Here is a 12,689-nt window from a genome sequence, read left to right as displayed (position 1 = left end):
AATAGTTAGTCAGATGAGAGCCTATGGGGAAACTATTCTTGACAAAAAAATCGTTGAGAAAATTTTAATTTCTATTCCCCAAAAATATGATGCAATCGCAACTGCGATTGAACAAACAAAAGATTTGGCCACATTGTCAGTAACACAACTAATGGGCTCTCTTGAAGCTTATGAACAAAGATTGAAAAGGCATGAAGAAGACTCAGTCGAAAATGCCTTTCAATCAAAACTAAAATTACGGTCTCAGAATAAAGAATATGAAGGAAATAAAAGTAGAGGAGAAATTTCTAGAAATAAAGAAAATTCTAGAAGCTTCCCTATGACTCGTCAAGGAAAATATCCCCCATGTGGCATATGTAAAAAGACAAGTCACATGGAAAAAGATTGTTGGCATCATGGAAAACCTCAATGTCAATACTGCAAGAAATTTGGCCACGTAGAGAAGTATTGTCGTAATAAAAATAAGCATCAAGCAAACTTTGTTGAAGAACATAATCAGGAGCAACGCTTATTTTATGCCAATCAAGAATCTCCTAACGGAGGAGAAAGTTGGTACTTGGATAGTGGATGCAACAATCACATGGCTAAAGATCAAAGCATCTTCAAAGACATTGATAAATCTGTCAATGTCAAAGTTCGACTAGGAAACGGTACCATAGTGGAGTCTCAAGGCAAAGGAACTGTCATGGTGGAGACAAAGAAAGGTATGAAATTCATCAAGGATGTTTTATTGGTTCCCAATCTTAAAGAGAATCTTTTAAGTATTGGTCAAATGATGGAGAATGGATATTCTCTCCACTTTGAGAAAGATACATGCAAAATTTATGACAGTAGAAAGACAGAAATTGGCCAAGTAAAAATGGAGAAGAGAAATAGAAGCTTTCCCATAAGCTTCAAACCTGGAACTAATATTGCCATGAAGGCAGAAGTTGATGACTCCTGGCTTTGGCATAGGAGATTTGGCCACTTCAACACATATGCCTTAAAGCTTCTATATAAGAAAAACATGATGAGAGATCTTCCATGCTTAAAGGAGAATAATGAATCATGGGAAGGATGTCTCCTTGGTAAACAACATCGATTACCATTCTCGACCGACAAAGCATGGAGAGCAAAAGACTTACTAGAGTTGATCCATACTGATGTTTGCGGACCAATGAGAACGCCTTCACATCACAGCAATAGGTATTTCATCCTCTTCATTGATGACTTCTCTAGAATGACATGGGTCTATTTCTTAAAGGCAAAGTCAGAAGTCTTTGGAATATTCAAGAAATTCAAGGCCCTTGTTGAGAAGCAAAGTGGAAAATAGATAAAAGTACTTAGAAGTGATCGTGGAAAATAGTATACATCTCGCGAGTTAGACAAATTCTGCGAAGATGAAGGCATAGAGAGACAACTCACAGTCGCATATACTCCACAACAAAACGGTGTATCAGAAAGAAAAAATCGCACAGTCATGGAGATGACAAGATCAATGCTAAAAGAGAAAGGTATGCCTAACACTTTTTGGGCTGAAGCAGTCTACACTGCAGTTTACATTTTAAACAGATGTCCAACTAAGGCAGTCAAAGACAAGACTCCTATTGAAGCTTGGAGTGGAAGAAAGCCATCAGCCAAACACCTACGAGTATTTGGATCTATCTGCTACATACATGTTCCTGATCAAAGGAGGCACAAGCTTGAAGATAAGACTATACGAGGAATATTCTTGGGATATAGCACACAATCAAAAGGCTATCGAGTTTACAACCTACAAACAAAAAAGCTCGTCATTAGTCGAGATGTTGAAATTGATGAAAATGCTTCTTGGAATTGGGAAGAAGAAAAAGTTGTTAAAAGCACCACTTTAGTTCCTGTGCAACAATATCAAGAAGAAATTCAAGAAGATGCAGAAGCTTCAGGTATGCCTTCTCCACCTCCATTAGAAGATTTTTCACTAGAGTCCACTCCAAGACGAGTAAGATCTTTGGTAGACATATACGAAACCTGCAATATGGCCTTGATTGAGCCTAACTGCTATAAGGAAGCATCAAAGCAAGAAGTATGGGTCAAGGCTATGGAAGAAGAGGTTAAAATGATTGAGAAGAATAACACTTGGGAGCTCGTAAACTGTCCTCAAGGAAAAGACATCATTGGAGTGAAATGGGTATATAAAACAAAGCTCAATCCTGATGGAACTATACAAAAGCACAAGGCCAGATTGGTCGCAAAAGGATACTCACAACAACCAAGAATCGACTACAATGAGACATTTGCTCCAGTCGCACGACTAGATACAATAAGAGCTCTAATAGCCCTAGCAGCACAAAAAGGATGGAACATCTATCAACTAGATGTCAAATCAGCCTTCCTAAATGGAGTGCTCGAAGAAGAGATTTATGTTGAACAACCTCAAGGCTTCATCAATAAAGGCAATGAAAGCAAAGTACTAAGACTAAAAAAAGCCTTATACAGCTTAAAGCAAGCTCCTCGAGCATGGTATAGCAAGATTGATCAATACTTCATCGATCAAGGATTCAGGAGGAGCAAAAGTGAGCCAACACTATATATTAAAGCATAAGGTCAATATCACCTCATTGTCTCCTTATATGTCGATGATCTTATCTATACAGGAAACAATTTGGAGATGATGAAAGAATTTAAAGAAGACATGATGAAGACATTTGAGATGACCGACCTTGGGCTGATGAACTATTTCCTCGGTATAGAGGTGAAACAACAAGAAGACGGCATATTTATCTCTCAAAAGAAATATATTGAAGCCCTATTGAAGAAGTTCAAGATGTATGATTGTAAACCTGTCGCTACTCCATTGGTGGTAAATGAGAAACTACAAAAAGATGATGGAGCACAAGAAACAGATGCATCACGCTATAGAAGTTTGATTGGAAGTCTCTTATATCTCACAGCCACAAGACCAGACATTATGTATGCCACAAGTCTTCTATCAAGATTCATGCAAAAGCCAAGTCAGATTCATTATGGAGTAGGGAAAAGAATTTTAAGATATCTACAAGGCACAAAGGAGTTTGGAATATGGTACAAAATCATGACTAACTCAAGGATCATTGGCTACACCGATAGTGATTGGGCATGATCAATAGATGACATGAAGAGCACCTCAGGCTATGCTTTCTCGCTTGGATCGGGAATATTCTCTTGGGCATCAAAGAAGCAAGCAACTGTTGCACAATCAACAACTGAAGCAGAATATGTGGCTGCTGCTGAAGCAACAAGTCAAGCTATATGGCTTCGAAAGATATTCAAAGATATGGGAGAGAAACAAAGTGGACCTACTACAATCAACTGTGATAATAAATCAGCTATCGCAATGACGAAGAACCCAATACATCATAGTAGAACAAAACACATAGCAATTAAATACCACTTCATCAGAGAAGCGGAAACAAATATGAAGATACGACTTGAGTACTGCCCGACAGAAGATCAAATTGCAGATATCTTCACAAAGGCCTTACCAAGACCAAGATTTGAACTACTACGCATTATGCTTGGAGTTACCGAATTTGCATCAAGGAGGAGTATTAAAGTATAATGCAAATTCTAGAAGAATCTAAAAAAATATAAGATAGAGTTATTGAAATGTAAAGAATCTTCTAGAGTATTGGAGAAAAGCCTAGGATAGAAAGAAAAATCAAGAACATTCAACTATGTAGAAAAATCTAGAAGTATTTGCATTAGTTCTAGCTAGGAGTTTCTAGAATAATCTATGGGTCTATAAATACCCATGTATCCTACCATTTTGTAACATCAAGAACAACTAACACAACATCCAATACAACTACTCTCAACAACAAATACACTTCTCCAACTACTACTTTCACACTCTACTATCTACACATTTTCTCTATCCCTTCAACTATCCTTTTCACAACCTTGAATTACTATCACCCTTCAACAATTCGCTAGGCTCCCCTCAAACCTTACTCTATGATACCAATCTATTAGACCAGGGATAATACACCTATAGCAACAATCCTTTTGCTTTTGTGATGCTCTTACATAGCTATATACAAAGGTATTAAAGTATAATGCAAATTCTAAAACAATCTAGAAAAATCTAAGATAGAGTTATTGAAATGTAATGAAACTTCTAGAGTATTGGAGAAAAGCTTAGGATAGGAAGAGAAATCAAGAACATTCTATTATGTAGAAAAATCTAGAACCATTTGCTCAAGTTCTAGCTAGAAGTTTCTAGAATAATCAATGGGTCTATAAATATCCCATGTATCCTACCATTTGCAACATGAAGAACAAAATAACACAACATCCAATACAACTATTCTCAACTACAAGATATACTTCTCCAACTACTACTTTCACACTCTACTATCTACACATTTTCCCTATCCCTTCAACTATCCCCTTCACAACCTCAAAATACTAACAGTGGTACCAGAGCTACGTTCGGTCATCTACTGGACGTAGATAAACTTTTCAACTACTTCAAAAAAATTAGAACTTCATTATGTACTACTTCCAAAATATTTTCTCAACCTATGGCCACTACCAATCAAACATCATCAATTTCAGTACCTATTTTCACAAGAGAAAATTATGATTTTTGGAGTGTCAAAATGAAGACATTCTTTTGCTCCCAAGACTTATGGGACATTATAGAAGAGGGATTCACTATTCCAGAAGACACTTCCACTCTTACTGCAGCTCAGAAGGAGTTGAAGGAAAACAAACAGAAGGATTCAAGGGCTTTATTTGCTCTTCAACAAGCAGTTGATGACACAATCTTTCCGAGAATAATAGGTGCCACAAGTGCAAAGCAAGCTTGGAACACAATACAAGAAGAGTTTCAAGGAAGTGATGAGGTACGCAATGTTAAACTTCATTCTCTAAGACGAGAGTTTGAATTAATAAGAATGAAAGAATCTGAGACCATTAAAGACTACTATTCTAGAATAAAGGAAATAGTTAGTCAGATGAGAGCCTATGGGGAAACTATTCTTGACAAAAAAATCGTTGAGAAAATTTTAATTTCTATTCCCAAAAAATATGATGCAATCGTAACCGCGATTGAACAAACAAAAGATTTGGCCACATTGTCAGTAACACAACTAATGGGCTCTCTTGAAGCTTATGAACAAAGATTGAAAAGGCATGAAGAAGACTCAGTCGAAAATGCCTTTCAATCAAAACTAAAATTATGGTCTCAGAATAAAGAATATGAAGAATATAAAAGTAGAGGAGAAATTTCTAGAAATAAAGAAAATTCTAGAAGCTTCCCTATGACTCGTCAAGGAAAATATCCCCCATGTGGCATACGTAAAAAGACAAGTCACATGCAAAAAGATTGTTGGCATCATGGAAAACCTCAATGTCAGTACTGCAAGAAATTTGGCCATGTAGAGAAGTATTGTCGTAATAAAAATAAGCACCAAGAAAACTTTGTTAAAGAACATATCAGGAGCAACGCTTATTTTATGCCAATCAAGAATCTCCTAACGGAGGAGAAAGTTGGTACTTGGATAGTGGATGCAACAATCACATGGCCAAAGATCAAAGGATCTTCAAAGACATTGATAAATCTGTCAATGTCAAAGTTCGACTAGGAAACGGTGCCACAGTGGAGTCTCAAGGCAAAGGAACTGTCATGGTGGAGAGAAAGAAAAGTGCGAAATTCATCAAGGATGTTTTACTGGTTCCCAATCTTAAAGAGAATCTTTTAAGTATTGGCCAAATGATGGAGAATGGATATTCTCTCCACTTTGAGAAAGATACATGTAAAATTTATGACAGTAGAAAGATAGAAATTGGTCAAGTAAAAATGGAGAAGAAAAATAGAAGCTTTCCCATAAGCTTCAAACTTGGGACTAATATTTAAAGGCAGAAGTTGATGACTCCTAGCTTTGGCATAGGAGATTTGGCCACTTCAACACATATGCCTTAAAGCTTCTATATAAGAAAAACATGATAAGAGATCTTCCATGCTTAAAGGAGGATAATGAATCATGGGAAGGATGTCTCCTTGGTAAACAACATCGATTACCATTCTCGACCGACAAAGCATGGAGAGCAAAAGACTTACTAGAGTTGATCCATACTGATGTTTGCGGACCAATGAGAACGCCTTCACATCACAGCAATAGGTATTTCATCCTCTTCATTGATGACTTCTCTAGAATGACATGGGTCTATTTCTTAAAGGCAAAGTCAGAAGTCTTTGGAATATTCAAGAAATTCAAGGCCCTTGTTGAGAAGCAAAGTGGAAAATAGATAAAAGTACTTAGAAGTGATCGTGGAAAATAGTATACATCTCGCGAGTTAGACAAATTCTGCGAAGATGAAGGCATAGAGAGACAACTCACAGTCGCATATACTCCACAACAAAACGGTGTATCAGAAAGAAAAAATCGCACAGTCATGGAGATGACAAGATCAATGCTAAAAGAGAAAGGTATGCCTAACACTTTTTGGGCTGAAGCAGTCTACACTGCAGTTTACATTTTAAACAGATGTCCAACTAAGGCAGTCAAAGACAAGACTCCTATTGAAGCTTGGAGTGGAAGAAAGCCATCAGCCAAACACCTACGAGTATTTGGATCTATCTGCTATATACATGTTCCTGATCAAAGGAGGCACAAGCTTGAAGATAAGACTATACGAGGAATATTCTTGGGATATAGCACAAAATCAAAAGGCTATCGAGTTTACAACCTTCAAACAAAAAAGCTCGTCATTAGTCGAGATGTTGAAATTGATGAAAATGCTTCTTGGAATTGGGAAGAAGAAAAAGTTGTTAAAGCAGAACTTTAGTCCCAGTGCAACAATATCAAGAAGAAATTCAAGAAGAGGCAGAAGCTTTAGGTACGCCTTCTCCACCTCCATTAGAAGATTCTTCACTAGAGTCCACTCCAAGACGAGTAAGATCTTTGGTAGACATATACGAAACCTGCAATATGGCCTTGATTGCCTAACTGCTATAAGGAAGCATCAAAGCAAGAAGTATGGGTCAAGGCTATGGAAGAAGAGGTTAAAATGATTGAGAAGAATAACACTTGGGAGCTCGTAAACTGTCCTCAAGGAAAAGGCATCATTGGAGTGAAATGGGTATATAAAATAAAGCTCAATCCTGATGGAACTATACAAAAGCACAAGGCCAGATTGGTCGCAAAAGGATACTCACAACAACCAGGAATCGACTACAATGAGACATTTGCTCCAGTCGCACGACTAGATATAATAAGAGCTCTAATAGCCCTTGTAGCACAAAAAAGGATGGAACATCTATCAACTAGATGTCAAATCATTCTTTCTAAATGGAGATCCAACTCGATTACTGCCCGACAGAAGATCAAATTGCAGATATTTTCACAAAGGCCTTACCAAGACCAAGGTTTGAACTACTACGCGCTATGCTTGGAGTTACTGAATTTGCATCAAGGAGGAGTATTAAAGTATAATGCAAATTCTAGAACAATCTAGAAAAATCTAAGATAGAGTTATTGTAATGAAACTTCTAGAGTATTGGAGAAAAGCTTAGGATAGGAAGAAAAATCAAGAACATTCTACTATGTAGAAAAATCTAGAACTATTTGCTCAAGTTCTAGCTAGAAGTTTCTAGAATAATCAATGAGTCTATAAATATCCCATGTATCCTACCATTTGCAACATGAAGAACAAAATAACACAACATCCAATACAACTATTCTCAACTACAAGATACACTTCTCCAACTACTACTTTCACACTCTACTATCTACACATTTTCTCTATCCCTTCAATTATCCCCTTCACAACCTCAAAATACTAACAAAAGGCCTTCTACTTTTTTCATGCACATTAGCACTTCTCACACACAAATTATCAAACACCAAAAATGCATAATGGATTAACAATGGAATAGAGAGAACAAGAGACAATATTTTCTCTTTAATAACAAAGTATGTATATAAGGTATTTATATTATCTAACAGTTAAGACCATTACAAACTTTGATTACTATTCATCAAGTGACAACTAGAGTGCAAGGGGAACCCAGTCGTCAATGTTGAAGGTGTGGTTTCGTTGGAACTAGTTAGTTACATATGCCATTCCTTAGTGGATTTAAGGTGACATGAAACTCATAGGGTCCTCTACAACAAGGGTGGTGGTATTGTTTAAGTAAGTGTTCGTGGTGTATTTTTGTATAGCTTCTTCACTTAATAAAATAAAAAAGTGTATGGTTGTGGCAAGGAAATACTTTTCATTACAATGGTAATATATACCAGGGGCTCGTTTATATTTATGTTGGGTTGAGGTAAGTTTTTGTATAGGAAGCGAAGGTGTGGAAGAGAGATTTGGAGTGGGGTGAAAAGGAGGTTGAAGTTAGGATAAGAGACTTCGGGACATTGAGGGAGGGTGTGTATGGCTGTGTATAATGGGATTTGGAATTGGTAATTTTAGATTTCAAAAGCTTAGCAAGGCTTGAAGCCTAGGTAATGGAAGTGGGTTGAAGGATGACTATTTTTCTTGACGAATCCCAGGATGAGGCTAGAGATTAAACAATTAAGTAACATCTGAGGGGTGAGACTCATAACTCTATAATAGTGTTGTTCAATGTCGGCCATGGGGGCACCATGGCGAAAATCGGTAACGGTTTCTCAGCCAACCGCCATAACAAGGCAGAGGCGAATTGTGTTTTTTGTGGCTGCCCATGGTGGCCACTCCGGGCATGGCAGGTGGCGGTGGCAGAGCGGTCGTGGCAAAAAAATCAAATGGAATAAAAAAAGCAACATCTTGAATGGAGGAGAAGAGAAGAAAGAGGAGCAACGATGGAATGTGTGGGTAGGAGGAAGAATATGACCTTCCAAAACCTAATTGCATCTTATGATTCATTTAAAAATTGGGCTTGGCCCACTAAACCTTTATTTTCCCAATGTGCAAAATTTGTTCCCCTCTTATTTTATTCTTTTACCCTAATTTCAGCCACCTAACCTAACGTGCAAAAGACTCATTCCTTGTTATTTCACTCTTTTACTCTAATTTCAGCCACCATTTTTATTCTTTAAAAATTGGGTCTGACCCACTAAACATATATTTAACCTAACCTACCTGCAAAACTTCCTTCATTCTTTATTATTTTATTCAACATCAACAACAATTATTATTCTTTTAATATTGTAACCAAAAGCTTCTAAAGCTTCCACGTAACTTCTTTCCTAGCCCAATTATCCTTACCAGCCATTACAACCTTCGCCACCTGTCGACCACCACTGTCGTCGACCACCACCGCCAAGTTTTTTTTTTCAATTTTATTTTTATTTTTTTGTTGCTATTTGTCTACTTTCACTATAATTATTTTGTAAAAAATATACATATTTTCCAACAACAATAATGGCCAATGATAAGGATCCTTCAAGAACATCTCATATGAGTGACCTGGGATGGAAACATTGTCATCCGATGGATGAATCAAATTTAAATACAATTATTTGCAATTATTGTGGGAAAGTTATGAAAGGAGGAGTTACAAGAGAAAAAGAAAATCTCAAGGCAAAGAAGCGTAATATTGTTGCTTGCACCAAGACTCCAAAAAATGTGAGAGAAGAACTTTGAAAATTATACAAAGAAAAAATAGACAGCTCATCCGTCAATCCTGGATATACTACAACCAATGATAACCATGAGAATGAAGATGAGGTTGAAATTTCCACGGCTAGTAATGATAAAGGGAAAAATAGTTATGGAAGAAAAGGACCAATGAATATGTTTTATAGAAATCCATTTGTTGCAATAGAGAAGAGAAAAAAGGAAAAATTAAGGCAAGCTAACATTAAAGAGGCATATGACAAAAATTTAAAGGCCTCAGTTCATCAATATATTCCTCGATTTTGGTACCAAGCAGGCTTGTCATTCAACCTTGTGAGGTTGAAAAGTTTTCAAGATATGATTGATGTCATATGTGCTTATGGACCTAATTTACCTACTCCTAGTTATCATGAAATCAGAGTTCCACTTTTCAACAAGGAAGTTTAGTACACTGAGAAGTTGTTGCAAGATCATAAATTGCAATGGAGCAAACATGGTTGTTCTATTATGTAAGATGCATGGACCGACCGAAAGCAACGATGCTTGATTAACTTTTTGGCGAGCTCCCTTACAAGGACAATGTTTGTCAAGTCCAATGATGGTTCAAACTTTTTGAAGACAAGAGAAAAACTATTTGAGATGTTTGATTCCCTTGTGGAGGGCATTGGAGAAGAAAATGTTGTTCAAGTTATAACAGATAATGGGAGCAATTATGTGTTGGTTGGTAAGTTGATAGAAGAGAAAAGACCTCATCTCTATTGGACTCCTTGTGCTGCCCAGTGTATAGATTTGATGCTTGAAGACATTGGAAAGCTTCCTTTGATAAAGAAGACAATTCAAATAGAAGTTAGTCTTGTTGACTTTATCTATAGCCATTCTAGTACCTTGAGTCTATTGAGACAATTTACAAACAAAAGGAATTAGTAAGACATGTCGTTACAAGGTTTGCTACCTCTTATTTATCATTACAAAGGTTACATCAATAGAATGGAAATTTGAGAAAGATGTTCACTTCTAATGAATGGAGCAATAATAAGCTATCTAAGGAAGCCAATGGGAGGGAGGCTACAAAAATTGTTCTTATGCCTTCATTTTGGAATCAAGTAGTGTTGACTCTCAAAGTCATTGCTCCTCTTGTTCATCTGCTTCGTCTAGTGGATGGGGAATGAAAAGCAACTATGGGTTATATATATGAAGCAATGGAGAAATCCAAGGAAATAATAATGAAGTCATTCAACACTGATGAAAGTAAATACAATGATGTATTTACAATCATTGATAACAAATTGACATGTCAACTTCATCGCCCCTTGCATGCTGCTAGTCACTTTTTTAACCTAGAGTTCTTTTTTTCCAACCCAAATATGGAATATGATTTGGAAGTTACAAATGGATTATATGACTACATTAGGAGGTTAGTGCCAAGTAAAGATGTGCAACAAAACATTTTAACTGAGTTGCCTCTTTATAAGAGTGCAAATGGACTCTTTGGTGATGATTTTGCCAAAGAATCAAGGAAGACCACAACGTTAGGTGAGACACTTACACACTTTGTAAATTGTGCTAAGATATAATTATTAGATTCGTTTCTTTGATTGTGTAGCTCAATGGTGGAAGAAGGCATGCAGCTCCTTACTTACAGAAGCTAGCAATCAAGATTTTAAGTTTGACATGTAGTTCATCGGGATGTGAGCGGAATTGGAGTGTTTTTGAGCAAGTAATAAGACATGACTCATTTCATTATCCTCTTGTAAAGTGTATATAGAAATTAATTCGAATATTACTTATTCATAATGTAGAGTCATTAAAAAAAGAATAGGCTGGACCACAAAAGGTTGCATGATTTGGTTTACATAAAGTGTAATCAACAACTTACTCAAAGATATGATATCAAGGATGAAATAGACCCTATTCTATTGAATGACATTGATGAATGTAACGAGTGGTTAGTCGGAGAAGTTGATGATGATAACAATAATGAAGATGAGAGTAATGAGTTGGTTTTTGATGATTATCTCAGTCTTAATTGGGCAACTGTTTATGAAGCTTCAGGTATTGAAGAACTAGTAGTTTATACAAGGAGACAAACAACTAATAAAAGAAAGCAATCATCAAGTGATGGTATTGTTATTGGATCTTCCCATGCTTCTAAGAAAGGTTCAGGTGCAACTCTAACTCCAACACAACCCAAGAAGGATAAAGAGAAGACTCAAATTCAAGTTCAAAATGAATTGCATGATAGCTCTGATTCCGAGTTTGAAAGATTACTTAACATTGATAGGAGTGTCTCACAAGGGAAAGAGAAAGAAGGATATGTCCCATTGAATAACGATATTGAAGACAATTATGTTGGAATTGAAGAAGAATCTCATGATTAGAAAGAAACTTAATACATATTTTATTATTTGTTGTTATTTTATGGTTTGAACTTTAAATTTGTAGCGTTTAGATTGATGTTAGTATTAATTGAATTTTAAACATAATATCATTACTTTTTCATTAAAATTATATGTGGTGTTATTATATTTTTTTACCGCAATATTTCTGTTATAACCCGTTGCGATTTCTATTATAACTTTATAATGATTTTTTGGATGGTCGATATTTTTCGTTATCCAATATTAATAACAATGTTCTATGACAAAATTTTACAAAAGATGTTGGTATCATGTGACTGTGTTGTGTTGGCTAAGTTTGAACAGCTCTGTTTGATGGTTGGCATACATTGTTGGTCCCAAAGGAAGTTTGAGAGCGCATCCGAAAGAAATCCATTCACTGGGTTATGATTTTGGTACATCCACTTAAACTAATTGAGTGCCTCGCCTTTCATGGAAAAGACAACCTTGTTTAGTCGAGAATCTCATGAAATATAAGAAAACTGGAAAAACCAATCAACTTGAAATAGCGAATCTAATGGACCAGTTCCATAAAAAGAAAGGGCAACTGGATTTTGGTAGACGGATAGATGAAGGTTTAGTGGTGGAGAGTGAAAAGGCGGAATGTTGGTGGTTGTTGTAGCAAATATTGTTTGAGGAATGGTTGCATTGGGAGGAGGTAAAATGGAGTGTAAATTGGTAAGTAGATTGATCGATAAAAGGTTTTAGAGGGGTGCAGAAGGTGGTTTGGTTGTCACAGTGGAAAGG

The 12,689-nt window shown here is 36.3% G+C and overlaps 1 pseudogene; it reads left to right on the top strand.

Annotated features, from left to right (window-relative positions):
- Nucleotides 1–9,903: 9,903 nt before the first annotated feature.
- LOC114190012 (uncharacterized) lies at nt 9,904–11,936 on the top strand (annotated as a pseudogene).
- The last annotated feature ends 753 nt before the right edge of the window (nt 11,937–12,689 follow it).

The sequence above is a fragment of the Vigna unguiculata genome, chromosome 1 (assembly GCF_037176805.1).
Source record: "Vigna unguiculata cultivar grain cowpea cultivar isolate G323 ecotype 2 chromosome 1, ASM3717680v1, whole genome shotgun sequence".
Lineage (NCBI taxonomy): Eukaryota > Viridiplantae > Streptophyta > Magnoliopsida > Fabales > Fabaceae > Vigna > Vigna unguiculata.
This window is presented reverse-complemented; position numbering and strand designations above follow the sequence as displayed.